The sequence below is a fragment of the Oryx dammah genome, unplaced genomic scaffold (genome assembly GCF_014754425.2).
Source record: "Oryx dammah isolate SB20612 unplaced genomic scaffold, SCBI_Odam_1.1 HiC_scaffold_21, whole genome shotgun sequence".
NCBI classification, from domain to species: Eukaryota; Metazoa; Chordata; class Mammalia; order Artiodactyla; family Bovidae; genus Oryx; species Oryx dammah.
Window position 1 is genome coordinate 25,484,171 of NW_024070205.1, and position 16,037 is coordinate 25,500,207.

Below are 16,037 nucleotides of genomic sequence, written 5' to 3' on the forward strand. Positions count from 1 at the left end.
ACCTACATCCCCTGCATTGCAGGAAAGATTCTTAACCACCGTGCCCAACTCTTGCTGTTGTAGCCACACATTCCGGGAAGCAAACTCCCTCAGGAGGACAATGCATGCAGATAGTGGAGTGCAGTTTATTACACCGGCGCACCCAAGGCATAGTCTTCTCTTAGCCAAGGTCCCCGACCAGTTTTTGTGAAAACGTTATATACCCTAAGCGTAGGTGCCCAAACCCACCTCCCCAAATTCCCTGAAACTAGTCTGAACAAAGGAAAAAGAAAAATACAATCAAAGTTAACCCGATTCATATGCCTTAAGCCTAGGTAGTTAACAGTGGACAATTATCAATAGGCTTGTGGTCATACCCCAGTAAGCATAATAGAGTTTATGACTCTATTCGGTTGCATAGATAATTAGGGTATTCTTTTAGGCGATGGAGAGCCCTGGGGCTCTTCCTTCTGAGGGCCTGGTTTTCCAGTTGGTATGTCATACTGGGCATACAGCTCAAAGTCCACAGTCCGGCCCAAGATGAAGTCCTGCTTTCAAGATAAAGCCTGTTCTGTTTCCTCCTTCATTGCAACCCCATGGGCTATAGCCTTCCAAGCTCCTCTGTTCATGGAATTCTCCAAGCAATAATACTAGAGTGGGTTGCCATTTCCTTCTCCAGGGGATCTTCCTGACCCAGGAATCAAACTGGGGTCTCCTGCATTGCAGGTGGATTCTTTACCAACTGAGCTACAAGGAAGCCCTAGGTAACTATAGTGAAGTGAAGTGAAGTAAAAATCACTCAGGCGTGTCCAGCTCTTTGCAACCCCATGGACAGTCCATGGAATTCTCCAGGTCAGAATTCTGGAGGGGGTAGCCTTTCCCTTCTCCAGGGGATCTTCCCAACCCAGGAATCGAACCCAGATCTCCCACATTACAGGTGGATTCTTTACCAGCTGAACCACAAGGGAAGCCCCAGGTAGCGATAGGCTACTATCTTAATGGGTTTCCCAGGTGGCGCAAGTGGCAAAGAGCCTGCCTGACAATGCAAGAGGTGCAGGAGACACAGGCTCAGTCCCTGATGGGCTACAGTTCATGGAGTCGCAAAGAGTCGGACACAACACAACCAACTTAGCACCTTCAGAACATTCACTGAACTTACTACAGTTCCCCAAACAGTCACAATTTTAACTGAATTCCTCTTATGACGAAAAGCCTGTGCCAGGTGTTGGAGAAACAGAGATGAGTTAAATATGGGTCCTGACTTAAAAAATCATTCCCCCCCCCCTACAAAATAAAAACACTGCCACCAAATTCTGAATACATACTATGTGCCCAGCACTGCTTAAGGCCCTTTACAAGTGCCATCTCATTTCATTATAACTATAATCCTATGTGGCAAGTATGTTTTGACCACGTAATGGTGGCTCAGACGGTAAAGCATCTGCCTGCAGTGTGGGAGACCCAGGTTCGATCCCTGGGTTGGGAAGATCCCCTGGAGAAGGAAGTGGAAACCCACTCCAGTACTCTTGCCTGGAAAATTCCATGGACTGAGGAGCCTGTTAGGCTACAGTCCATGGGGTCGCAAACAGTTGAACACAACTGAACGACTTCACATTCACCCAGGGATAGAAAGCTGAGCACTGAAGAATTTATGCTTTCTGGAGAAGGAAATGGCAACCCACTCCAGTACTCTTGCCTAGAAAATCCCACGGGCGGAGGAGCCTGGTGTCTACGGGGTCAATTATAACTATAATCCTATGTGGCAGGTATGTTTTACAATCATTTTTCAAATCAGGAAATGGAGGCATAGTCAGGTTAAATAACTTGACTAAGTCACTCAAGCACTAGTAATCAGAATAGGAACCGTGTGTATGTGTGTAAGACTTAAAACAATTCTTGAACTCATGGTTTTATGGGTCAGAAGTCTGGGCTAGGCTTACATGTTTAACTCTTCTGGTTCAGTTTGACTCATTCATGTGTCTACAGTCAAAAGCCCAGCAGCTCAGAGGTCCTACTTCAGGCACTTGAAAAAGCTGTCCGTTTAGGGAATGGGGGTAGTTGAGCCCGCATCCTTTAGCAAACTAGACTAGACTAGTCTCTCAGCCTCCCACAGACTAGCCCGGGCTTAGCCCATGGACTATGAAGGTTATGTAAGGCTGAAAGTAAAGGCAAGCAAGGTCCCTTAAGGTGAAGGCTACAAACTGGCACTCAATACTACTTCTACCACATTGTACTGTTCACAGAAAATCATGAGGCCCACATTCAAGATGTGAGGAACTTCCTCAGTAAATATGTCCACAACATCTTGCATTTAGTAGGTGCTCACTAAATGCTTATTAAACAAATAAAAATAAAACACTCCGCATTTCCAATGTAAAGAGTGCAGATTCAATCCTTGGTAGGGGAACTAAGATCCTACGTGACAGGCAGTGTGGCCAAAATATTAAAATACACTTGAGTCTTTCAATTAAAATTTTTTAAAATAAAATAAAAAATTCAATCTTATGCTTAGCATTGCTCATTATTCAGTTCAGCTCAGTTCAGTTGCTCAGTCGTGTCCAACTCTTTGCGATCCCATGAACCGCAGCACAGCAGGCCTCCCTGTCCATGACCAACTCCTGGAGTCTACCCAAACCCATGTCCATTGAGTCAGTGATGCCATCCAACCATCTCATCCTCTGTCATCCCCTTCTCCTCGTGCCCTCAATCTTTGCCAGCGTCAGGGTCTTTTCAGATGAGTCAGCTCTCCACATAAGATGGCCAAAGTATTGCAGTTTCAGCTTCAACATCAGTCCTTCCAATGTACACCCAGGACTGATCTCGTTTAGGATGGACTGGTTGGATCTCCTTGCAGTCCAAGGGACTCTCAAGAGTCTTCTCCAACACCACAGTTCAAAACCATCAATTCTTCAGCGCTCAGCTTTCTTTATAGTCCAACTCTCACATCCATACATGACTACTGGGAAAACCATAGCCTTGACTAGACAGACCTTTGTTGACAAAGTAATGTCTCTGCTTTTTAAAATGCTGTCTAGGTTGGTCATAACTTTCCTTCCAAGGAGTAAGTGTCTTTTAATTTCATGGCTGCAGTCACCATCTGCAGTGATTTTGGAGCCCAAGAAAATAAAGTCAGCCACGGTTTCCACTGTTTCCCCAACTATTTGCCATGAAGTGATGGGACCAGAAGCCATGATCTTCATTTTCTGAATGTTGAGCTTTAAGCCAACTTTTTCACTCTCCTCTTTCACTTTCATCAAGAGGCTCTTTAGTTCCTCTTCACTTTCTGCCATAAGGGTGGTGTCATCTGCATACCTGAGGTTATTGATATTTCTCCCGGCAATCTTGATTCTAGCTTGTGCTTCCTCCAGCCCAGCGTTTCTCATGATGTACTCTGCATATGTTACATAAGCAGGGTGACAATATACAGCCTTGACGTACCCCTTTTCCTATTTGGAACCAGTCTGTTTTTCCATGTCCAGTTCTAACTGTTGCTTCCTGACGTGTATACAGGTTTCTCAAGAGGCAGGTCAGGTGGTCTGGTATTCCCATCTCTTTCAGAATTTTCCACAGTTTGTTGTGATCCACACAGTCAAAGGCTTTGCCATAGTCAATAAAGCAGAAATGGATGTTTTTCTGGAACTCTCTTGCTTTTTCCATGATCCAGTGGATGTTGGCAATTTTATCTCTGGTTTCTCTGCCTTTTCTAAGACCAGCTTGAACATCTGGAAGTTCACGGTTCATATATTGCTGAAGCCTGGCTTGGAGAATTTTGTGCATTACTTTACTGGCATGTGAGATGAATGCAATTGTGCCGTAGTTTGAGCATTCTTGGCATTACCTTTCTTTGGGATTGGGATGAAAACGGACCTTTTCCAGTCCTGTGGCCACTGCTGAGTTTTCCAAATTTGCTGACATACTGAGTGCAGCACTTTCACAGCATCATCTTTCAGAATTTGAGATAGCTCAACTGGAATTCTATCACCTCCACTAGCTTTGTTTATAGTGATGCTTCCTAAGGCCCACCTGACTTCATATTCCAGGATGTCCAGCTCTAGGTGAGTAGGAGTGATCACACTTTCGTGATTATCTGGGTCGTGAAGATCTTTTTTGTACGGTTCTTCTGTGTATTCTTGCCACCTCTTAATTTCTTCTGCTTGCTCATTATTAGAGAAACACAAATTAAAACTACAATGAGGCATCACCTCACACTAGTCAGAATGGCCATCAAGAAAAAATCTACAAACAATAAGAGCTGGAGAGACTGGAGAAAATGGAACCCTCTTGCACTGTTGGTGGGAATGTAAAATGACATAGCCACTATGGACAACAGTATGGAGATTTAAAAACTAGGAGTAAAACTACCATATGACCCAATGATCCCACTACTGGGCGTATACCCTGAGAAAACCATAATCCCAAAAGACATATACCCCAATGTTCACTGAAGCACTATTTACAATAGCTAGAATATGGAAGTAATCTAGATGTCCATCGACAGATGAATGAATAAAGAAGTTGTGGTACATATATACAATAGAATGTTACTCAGTCATAAAAAGGAATGGATTTGAGTTAGTTTTAATGAGGTAGATGAAACTACAGCCTGTTGCACAGAGTGAAGTAACTTAGGGAAAAACAAATACTGTGTATTAACACATATATAGAATCTAGAAAAATGGTACTAATTAACCTATTTGCAGGGCAGGAATAGAGATGTAGATTTAAAGAATAGACTTGTGAATACAGAGAGGGAAGAAGAGGGTGGGATGAATTGAAAGAGTAGCATTGAAACACATTGAAATGCATTACCATATATAAAATAGATAGCTGATGGGACGTTGTTGTAGAACACAGGGAGCTCAACCTGGAGCTCTCTGAAAACCTAAAGGGGTAGGATGGGGTGGGGGATGGGAAGGAGGTTCAAGAGGGAGGGGACATATATATACTTACGGCCAACTCATGTTGTAGTATGGCAGAAACCAACACAACGCTGTAAAGAAATTATCCTCCAACTAAAAATAAATTTTAACAAAAAGCAAAAATTTTTTCAGTCTTAAAGAACAGAATCTATTCAGTGTAATCAATTAATCATCTTTTTCTCATCTGCAGAGAACCAGAAGTCTCAACCCATCCATTCTTATCTTTGCTTTAAAGTAGCAAATGAGAGGTTAGTAAGGAATAAGAGGCAGCACCACTTAAAGTCACAGTGAAGAATCTCAGCTGGCCCCAAAAAAAGTTCCCCTAAAGAGATCCAGGGCATCATCAGAAGCCTTGACCAGGTACCTGGTCCAAGCCTGGCCACCTGAATTGGACACCCCGTCCCTTGCTCTTCAATTACGGGGTAAAAAAGATGTTTAGGCCATTGTTAGGGCATGGAGACAGCCTCCTTTCATTCTTTTTCCTCCAAAATTTAATATCTTTTTTGAGATGGAAATGACACAGAATGAATTTTACATATTTAAGTGTACAATTCCTACTGTTCATTTTGCCTTTTCCTACTGTTCATGGGGTTCTCAAGGCAAAAGAGGAACTCCCCAGGTCGTTAGGTGCCCAATATGCTACTGGAGATCAGTGGATAAATAACTCCAGAAAGAATGAAGGGATGGAGCCAAAGCAAAAACAATACCCAGTTGTGGATGTGACTGGTGATAGAAGCAAGATCCAATGCTGTAAAGAGCAATATTGCATAGGAACCTGGTGTGTCCGGTCCATGAATCAAGGAAAATTAGAAGTGGTCAAACGAGATGGCAAGGGTGAATGTCAACATTCTAGGAATCAGCGAACTAAAATGGACTGGAATGGGTGAATTTAACTCAGATGACCATTACATCTACTACTGTGGGCAGGAATCCCTCAGAAGAAATGGAGTAGCCATCGTGGTCAACAAAAGAGTCTGAAATGCAGTACTTGGATGCAATCTCAAAAATGACAGAATGATCTCTGTTTGTTTCCAAGGCAAACCATTCAATATCACAGTTATCCAAGTCTATGCCCCAATCAGTAACACTGAAGAAACTGAGGTTGAACAGTTTTGTGAAGACCTACAAGATCTTTTAGAACTAACACCCAAAACAGATGTCTTTTTCATTATAGGGGACTGGAATGCAAAAGTAGGAAGTCAAGAAACACCTGGAGTAACAGGCAAATTTGGCCTTAGAATGTGGAATGAAGCAGGGCAAAGACTAATAGAGTTTTGCCAAGAAAATGCACTGGTCATAGCAAACACCCTCTTCCAACAACACAAGAGAAGACTCTACACATAGACATCACCAGTTGGTCAACACTGATTTCAGACTGATTATATTCTTTGCAGCCAAAGATGGAGAAGCTCTATACAGTCAACAAAAACAAGACCAGGAGCTGACTGTGGCTCAGATCATGAACTCCTTATTGCCAAATTCAGACTTAAATTGAAGAAAGTAGGGAAAACCGAAATTCAGACCATTCAGGTATGACCTAAATCAAATCCCTTATGATTATACAGTGGAAGTGAGAACTAGATGTAAGGGCCTAGATCTGATAGATAGAGTGCCTGATGAACTATGGAATGAGGTTCGTGACATTGTACAGGAGACAGGGATCAAGACCATCCCCATGGAAAAGAAATGCAAAAAAGCAAAATGGCTGTCTGGGGAGGCCTTACAAATAGCTGTGAAAAGAAGAGACGTGAAAAGTAAAGGAGAAAAGGAAAGATATAAGCATCTGAATGCAGAGTTCCAAAGAATAGCAAGAAGAGATAACAAAGCCTTCTTCAGCGATCAATGCAAAGAAATAGAGGAAAACAACAGAATGGGAAAGACTAGAGATCTCTTCAAGAAAATTAGAGATACCAAGGGAACATTTCATGCAAAGATGGGCTTGATAAAGGACAGAAATGGTCTGGACCTAACAGAAGCAGAAGATATTAAGAAGAGGTGGCAAGAATACACGGAAGAACTGTACCAAAAAAGATCTTCACGACCCAGATAATCATGATGATGTGATCACTAATCTAGAGCCAGACATCTTGGAATGTGAAGTCAAGTGGGCCTTAGAAAGCATCACTACAAACAAAGCTAGTGGAGGTGATGGAATTCCAGTTGAGCTATTTCAAATCCTAAAAGATGATGCTGTGAAAGTGCTGCACTCAATATGCCAGCAAGTTTGGAAAACTCAGCAGTGGCCACAGGACTGGAAAAGGTCCGTTTTCATTCCAATTCCAAAGAAAGGCAATGCCAAAGAATGCTCAAACTACCGCACAATTGCACTCATCTCACATGCCAGTAAAGTAATGCTCAAAATTCTCCAAGCCAGGCTTCAGCAATACGTGAACTGTGAACTCCCTGATGTTCAAGCTGGTTTTAGAAAAGGCAGAGGAACCAGAGATAAAATTGCCAACATCCGCTGGATCGTGGAAAAAGCAAGAGAGTGCCAGAAAAACATCTATTTCTGCTTTATTGACTATGCCAAAGCCTTTGACTGTGTGGATCACAATAAACTGTGGACAATTCTGAAAGCGATGGGAATACCAGACCACCTAACCTGCCTCTTGAGAAGTCTGTATGCAGGTCAGGAAGCAACAGTTAGAACTGGACATGGAACAACAGACTGGTTCCAAATAGGAAAAGGAGTACGTCAAGGCTGTATATTGTCACCACGCTTATTTAACTTATATGGAGAGTACATCATGAGAAATGCTGGACTGGAAGAAACACAAGCTGGAATCAAGATTGCCGGGAGAAATATCAATAACCTCAGATATGCAGATGACACCACCCTTATGGCAGAAAGTGAAGAGGAGCTAAAAAGCCTCTTGATGAAAGTGAAAGAGGAGAGCGAAAAAGTTGGCTTAAAGCTCAACATTCAGAAAACAAAGATCATGGCATCTGGTCCCATCACTTCATGGGAAATAGATAGGGAAACAGTGGAAACAGTGTCAGACTTTATTTTGGGGGGCTCCAAAATCACTGCAGATAGTGATTGCAGCCATAAAATTAAAAGACGCTTGCTTACTCCTTGCAAGAAAAGTGATGACCAACCTAGATAGTATATTCAAAAGCAGAGACATTACTTTGCTGACTAAGGTCCGTCTAGTCAAGGCTATGGTTTTTCCCGTGGTCATGTATGGATGTGAGAGTTGGACTGTGAAGAAGGCTGAGCACTGAAGAATTGATGTGTTTGAACTGTGGTGTTGGAGAAGACTCTTGAGAGTACCTTGGACTGCAAGGAGATCCAACCAGTCCATTCTGAAGGAGATCAACCCTCGGATTTCTTTGGAAGGAATGATGCTAAAGCTGAAGCTCCAGTACTTTGGACACCTCATGCGAAGAGTTGACTCATTGGAAAAGACTCTGATGCTGGGAGAGATTGGGGGCAGGAGGAGAAGGGGACGACCCAGGATGAGGTGGCTGGATGGCATCACGGACTCGATGGACGTGAGTCTGAGTGAACTCCGGGAGATGGTGATGGACAGGGAGGCCTGGCGTGCTGCGATTCATGGGGTCGCAAAGAGTCGGACATGACTGAGCGACTGAACTGAAGTGTACAATTCGATACCTCTTGAATATGCATTTATGAAATTATCTGTGAAATTATTACCATGATCAAAATAATGAATATCCATCACCCCAGGTTTTCTCATGCCTCTTTTTAATCCCTCCCTCTTCTCTCTTCCTGTGTGCTTCTGACTTGCTGCTGCTGCTGCTAAGTCACTTCAGTCGTGTCCCACTCTGTGCGACCCCATAAATGGCAGCCCACCAGGCTCCCTTGTCCCTGGGATTCTCCAGGCAAGAACACTGGTATGGGTTGCCATTTCCTTCTCCAATGCATGAAAGTCAAAAGTGAAAGTGAAGTCACTCAGTCATGCCCGACTCTTAACGACCCCATGGACTGCAGCCTACCAGGCTCCTCTGTCCATGTGATTTTCCAGGCAAGAGTACTGGACTGGGTTGCCATTGCCTTCTCCGGCTTCTGACCTAGGGAACCTCTAATTTGCTTTCTGTCCTAGGCAACCTCTAATTTACTTTCTGACTCGATATGTCAGTAAATTTGGAAAACTCAGCAGTGGCTACAGGACTGGTAAAGGTCAGTTTTCATTCCAATCCCAAAGAAGGGCAGTGCCAAATAATGTTCACACTACCAGGCAATTGCACTTATTTCACATGCTAGTAAAAGTTATGCTCAAAATCTGTCAAGTTAGGCTTCAGCAGTACATGAACCAATAACTTCCAGATGAACAAGCTGGGTTTAGAAAAGGCAGAGGAACCAGAAATCAAATTGCCAACATTTGTTGGATCATAGAGAAAGCAAGGGAATTCCAGAAAAACATCTACTTCTACTTTATTCACTACGTTGCTAAAGCCTTTTATTGTGTGGATCACAGTGAAATAGATTCTTAAAAAGATGTTAATAACAGACCATCTTCCCTGTCTCCTTAGAAACTTGTATGCAGGAAAAGAAGCAACAATAGAACAGCTGACTGGTTCAAAATTGGGAAAGGAGTACATCAAGGCTGTATATTTTCACTCTGTTTATTTAACTTATATGCAGAGGACATCATGCAAAAGGCCAGGCTGGATAAATCACAGTCTGGAATCAATATTTCCAGGAGAAATATTAAAAACCTCAGATATGCAAAGGACACCACTCCAGAGGCAGAAATTGAAGAGGAACTGAAGAACCACTTGAGGGGTAAAAGAGGAGAGTGAAAAGACTGGCTTAAAACTCAACATTCAAAAAACTAAAATCATGGCATCCGGTCCCATCGCTTCATGGCAAATAGAAGGGTAAAAGTAGAAGCAGTGACAGATTTTATTTTGCTGGGCTCCAAAATCACTGTGGATGGTGACGGCAGCCATGAAATTAAAAGATGCTTGCTACTTGGAAGGAAAGCTATGACAAAACTAGACGGTACATTAAAAAGCAGAGACATGACTTTGCTGACAAAGGTCTGTATAGTCAGAGCTATGGTTTTTCCAGTAGTCACATACGGATGTGAAATTTGGACCCTAAAGAAGGTTGGGCTCCGAAGAACTGATGCTTTTGAACTGTGGTGTTGGAAAAGCCTCTCGAGAGTCCATTGGACAGCAAGGAGATCAAACCAGTCAATCCTAAAGGAAATCCACCCTGAATATTCATTGGAAGGACTGATGCTGGAGCTTAAACTCCGATATTATGGCCATCTGATGTGAAGAGCTGACTTTTTGGGGAAAAACCTGATACTGGGAAAGATAGAAGATAAAAGGAGAAGGGCAGGCAGAGGATCAGATGTTTGGATAGCATCACTGACTCAATGGACATGAATCTGAGCAAACTCCAGGAGATAGTGAAGGACAAGGGAGCCTGGCATGCTGCGGTCCATGGTGTCCCAAAGAGTTGGACATGGCTTAGCAACTGAACAATAAGAATATAGGATTATGTTTGTAATTCACAAATTATGTTTGTAAAATACATAATTACAAGTATAAAATACATAAAATACAAGTATAGCTTGTATTTTCTAGAATTTTTTAAAAATAAAATCATACACTTTTTTTGGTCTGGCTTCTTGCTTTCAGCATAATTATTTTGAATTTTATGTACATTGTTGTGTGCTTCCCAGGTGGCACTGGTGGTAAAGAGCCTGTCTGCCAATGCAGGAGACAAAAGAGATGTGGGGTCTGTCCTTGGCTCTGGAAGATCCCCTGGAGGAGAGCATGGCAACCCATTCCAGTATTCTTGCCTGGAGAATCCTCATGGACTGAGGAGCCTGGAGGGCTACAGTCCATAGGGTCACACAGAATCGGACACGACTGAAGCGACTAAGCACTCACACACGCATATGAATACTATTCAGCCATAAAAATGATGAAATATTGCCATTTGCAGCAACATAGATGGACCTAGAAATTAACATATTAAATGAAATAAGAAGAAGTCAGACAGTGAAAAACAAATATATTATGTATATGTGGAATCTAAAAATTAATACAAGTGAACTTATTTGCAAAACAGAAACAGACTTACAGACATAGAAAACAAACTTATGGTCACGAAAAGGAAAAGGATGGAGCGATAAATTAGGAATATGAGATTAACACATAGTACTATATACACAATAGATAAATAACAAGAATATACTGTTTAGCATTGGGAACTATATTCAAATCTTGTAATAATAGCCTATAGTGGAAAAGAATATTAAAAAGTATATATGTAGACATATATATATATAAAACATTGTTGTACACCTGAAACTAACACATTGTAAATCAATTGTAGTTCAATTTTTTTTTAAAGTAGGAGAGGAAAAAAGATGAATAAAAGAGCTAAGACTGTTCTGCATTATAATGTAAATTCTAAGTTCATTGTCTGTGAGAGTTGTGTTATGTAGGAAAATTAAGAAAATGTTTCTTTCCCTTCTTGTTAGTACCACTCTGGAAACTGACATTTGTCCTTGGCAGATCAATGTGTGTTTGTGTGCCTGATTTGATGATTGTCTACTAAATCCTTAGAATAACAAAGCTCATTCTAGATACTAGAGTATGCAGCTGGACTTAGAATAGAAAGTACACCTGGAACCCCCATGCCTTTTCCATGGTATTATTCTAGACTGGTCCCATCAGTTCATGGCAAATAGATGGGGAAACAATGGAAATAATGACAGACTTTATTTTGGGGGGCTCCAAAATCACTGCAGATGGTGACTGCAGCCATGAAATTAAAAGACGCTTGCTCCTTGGAAGAAAAGCTATGACCAACCTACACAGCATATTAAAAAGCAGAAACATTACTTTGCTGACATAGGTCCGTCTAGTCAAAGCTATGGTTTTTCCATTAGTCAGGTATGGATGTGAGAGTTGGACTATATAGAAAACTGAGTGTCAAATTGTTGATGGTTTTGAATTGTGGTGTTGGAAAAGACTCTTGAGAGTCCCTTGGACTGCAAGGAGATCCAACCAGTCTATCCTAAAGGAAATCAGTCCTGAATATTCATTGGAAGGACTGATGCTAAAGCCGAAACTCATATTTTGGCCACTTGATGCAAAGAACTGACTCATTGGAAAAGACCCTGATGCTGGGAAAGATCGAAGGTTGGAGGAGAAGGGGACAACAGAGGATAAGATGGTTGGATGGCACCACCGACTTGATGGACATGAGTTTGAGCAAGCTCTGGGAGTTGGTGATGGACAGGGAAGCCTGGTGTGCTGCAGTCCATGGGGTCGCAAAGAGTCGAACACGACTGAGTGACTGAACTGATTCTAGACTGAAACATGCAAGGTGGGGAAACATGTTGCTGGGAGATACTCAGATCCATAGACTATCAGGAGAGGAAAGGAGGTTGTAAACTATAATCTACAATTCAAACAAACCATTAGCAGCAGAAAAATGAAGAGTGTTTTCTGACTGGACAGAGAATGACTTTCTGAGCAACAGAGTGCAGGTGGGTGAATCCATAATGGATGTGGCGCAACTCCTCTTACCCTTCATTTCCCTAAGTATACTAAGAAAGGTGATTCCAATGAGTGGGCAAGGGAAATCTGAGGTTTGGGTTGTGCCCTGGAGAGGATGAATAGAGAGCTCTGGGAGCACATATGAGTGACATCTAAGGAAGGAGGGCTCTGAAGGAATGCCTCCCATAGGAGAAGACATCTGAGCTGCATTTTGGATTAATAACATTTTCTATAAACCGTCTAGCAAAACCAAGTATATGTAACTTTGTTCTGTATTTTCCTAGTCTTCTGTAAATGTGTCATCACACTTCCATAACTTGAAATAGGAAAGAGAAAAAAAGAAATCCTGATGAGCAGAGTTTTTAGGAAACTGATGCATCAGTTGAGTTCAGTTCAGTTCAGTTCAGTCACTCAGTCGTGTCCGACTCTTAGATAGGTGAATACGTTTCCCCAGAGAAAATGAAGCATATGGTCAGACATCTGATTTGACAATATGACAGAATATTTGAAATTGGGACTCCAGTAGAAGACAGCATATGGTCACTGTAAGCACAGGGTGTAGTTTGGGAGAAGGCGCTAAGGTGTGAGCCAAAGAAACAGTGAGTGACTGCACTGGGATGAAGCAAATGTCTAAAGCCATCAGCATTGACTGCAGAGAGTTAAAAATAGCACTAAAATATAGGAGCCAACCAAGGTCCCCTGCAGAGTTTCTCACCCACTCTCCTCTCTCTGATATGACAGATATCAGCAGCCTCCAGCAACGCCCACCAGGTAGGCTTTAGAAGTGGGTGATGATAGATTTTGAGGCAACAGTGGACATGAGGGTCAGCAAAAAAACAGTGAAGTAGTTGGGAAACAGACAGCAAATCCTGCTGCAAAGATACTGATTACACCTCTCTTAACTCCCACCTTGTGACAAAGGCCAGCATTGTAAATATTTTACTTAATAGTTTATATGTCCCTCAGAAGACAGGATACAAAAGATGTTCTTTCTTTTTGAAAGGGAAACAATATTTTTAACCTAAAGAGAAAATGGAGGGATGGGTGGGAGGGAGGATTAAGGGAGGGGACCTATGTATCCTTATAGCTGATTCACGTTGTTGTGCAGCAGAAGCTAACACAACATCGTAAAGCAATTATGCTCTAATTTAAAAATATATCCTATGATAAACCGTGATGGAAAAGGATATTTTAAAAAGAATGTATATATATATAGATATATATATACATGGATATATTAAAAAGATATTATAAAAGGATATTTTAAAAAGAATGTGTATATATATATGTACAACCAAATCACTTTGTTGTATAACAGGAATTAATGACAATGTAAATCAACAATACTTCAATAAAAATAAAAAGAGAAAATGGATTAGATTAATTACATTTTGGTACTACCTACTTGACTTCTTCCTCTGCAAGGCATAAACTCCTAAACACCTGTATTTAAAATAGTGTAATATTATTATGATACTTCATAGGATGAGAGAAAATAAATTTTAAAAATCTAAGGACTTCTTGAAAAGGGAATAAAAGGGTGAAAATCAACCAGAAACCTAATTCAGGGAGGAAATAATTTGTGAAAATCAAATAAGTAGATGATGGTGACAAAGCAAATCATGACATTTCTTGGAGGGGGTGATAAATTTTCAGAATCTGAGTTTACTTCTTTGCATTTCATGACATAATGAAGTGGTTAATCTCATACATTCACGTTGAAGAAAACAGGTACCTTGACAGGAGCAAACACTTTTCTTAAGTTTTTATTTTTTATTGGAGTATAACCGATTAGCAATATTGTGATAGTTTCAGGACAGTAAAGGGCCTCAACCACACATTTACAAATATCTATTCTCCCTCAGATTCCCCTTCCATCCAGGCTGTCACATAATATTGAGTAGAGTTCCCTGTGCTATACAGTAGGTTCTTCCTGGTTACCCATGTTAAATATAGCAGTGTGTACACGTCCATACCAAACTCCTTAACTATCCTTCCCTACAACCTTCCCCTCAGCAATCTTAAGTCTGTTCTCTAAGTCTGTGAGTCTGTGTAAGTTTATTTGTATAATTTCTTTTTAGATTCCACAGGTAAGTGATGTCATACAATATTTCTCCTTCTCTGTCTGACTTACTTCACTCAGCATGACAAACTCTAGGTCCATCCATGTTTCTGCAAATGGCATTATTTCATTCATTTTAATGACTGAGCAATATTCCATTGTATATATGTGCCACATTTTCTTTATTCATTCCTCTGTTGATGGACATTTAGGCTGCTTCCATGTCTTGGCTATTGTAAACAGTGCCACAGTGAACATTGGGGTGTGTGTATCCTTTTAGATCGTGTTTTTAGGAGCAGATAATTTTAAAAAGAAGGAAAACCAGGCCAAAAAAATACATTAAGATATTTAGTCTCATTAGTAATCAATAACAATGAGATAATGTCTTTATAAAGTTAATAAAAATTAAAAAAAAACAATAATGCTCAGGGTTGTTGAGGGTAGAACTGTATAGTCTCACAGGTGGCTAGAGGGAGCATAAAAGGTATGACTTTTCTGGGAAGCAAAATATAAGAAAAATCTCAAAAATGAGCCAAGCATCTGATGTAGAATTCTACTTCTAATATTTATTTTGGGGAAATAAACAGAAGGGATACAGTCCATAGGGTTGCAGAGTCTGACACGACTGAAGCAACTTAGCATGAATGTTTAAGGCCAGATATAAAATTTTAATAGTATTGTTTACAAAGCTGAAAATGTCCAAAAGTTAGTTAATGAATGTGATGATATTTCTATCCATTAAGTGTGCAGTCATTTAAAATTATACCTATATGCATATACCTGGGAAGAAATTCATAATGGTAATAATAAAGTAGGTTCTGAAATTGCATAGTTTGACCTCAAATTTTTAAAAATTTATAACTATAGACATGAATTCTTACCCCAAAAAAGCCCAAAATGTTAGCAGTGACAGAATTATGGATACCTATTGTCTTCTGATATTTTCTATTTTTCTTTCATAAAGATGTACTATTTATGTAACAATATTTTAATAATTAAAGCATAATCAATATACAATATCATTCATTTCAGGTGTACATCATAGTAATTATATTCATTCAAATGGTCACCGTTGTAAGTCTAAAAAATGTGGAATGCTTCACAAATGTGCTTCCTCACACAGGGGCCATTCTAATCTTCTCTGTATCATTCCAATTTTACTGTAAATGCTGCCAAAGTAAGTACTGTAATAACATTTTAATGACTCCTTTATGAACAGGAGTATTTTCACTCAAGGTTTTCTCTCCAAAGGATGAAAAAATCAGAATGTAGGAGTGTGAGGATGTCCAGAAGATGAAGCTGAATGAGAATTGCATGTGTTCAAGAGTGTAACTTTCAGGAGGAAAGTCTATCAGGAAAAACAATGAAGAACTTTTATACATGCTCCAGAAATGAGTAATTCAGCAAAGATGTTTTTAGGTCATCATTTTATTCTATTTTTCTGGCTTAAAGAATTCTTCATTTGGAGAACTAGACTTTCATAAATTTGGGGATATAGGATGAGATGGAGTGGGGAAATTCAAATATTTTCTGTCGGCAACTTTACTTCTGTCAGTGCTTTTCTCATCACCAAGGAAAAATGGTTC

General features: G+C 40.5%; 1 non-coding gene across 1 annotated transcript; it reads right to left on the minus strand.

Moving 5' to 3' along the window:
* Positions 1–15,534: 15,534 nt before the first annotated feature.
* On the minus strand, positions 15,535–15,636 carry LOC120880716. Its single transcript, XR_005725116.1, has one exon. It is a non-coding gene; the product is annotated as a U6 spliceosomal RNA (small nuclear RNA).
* Between the last annotated feature and the right edge of the window lie 401 nt (positions 15,637–16,037).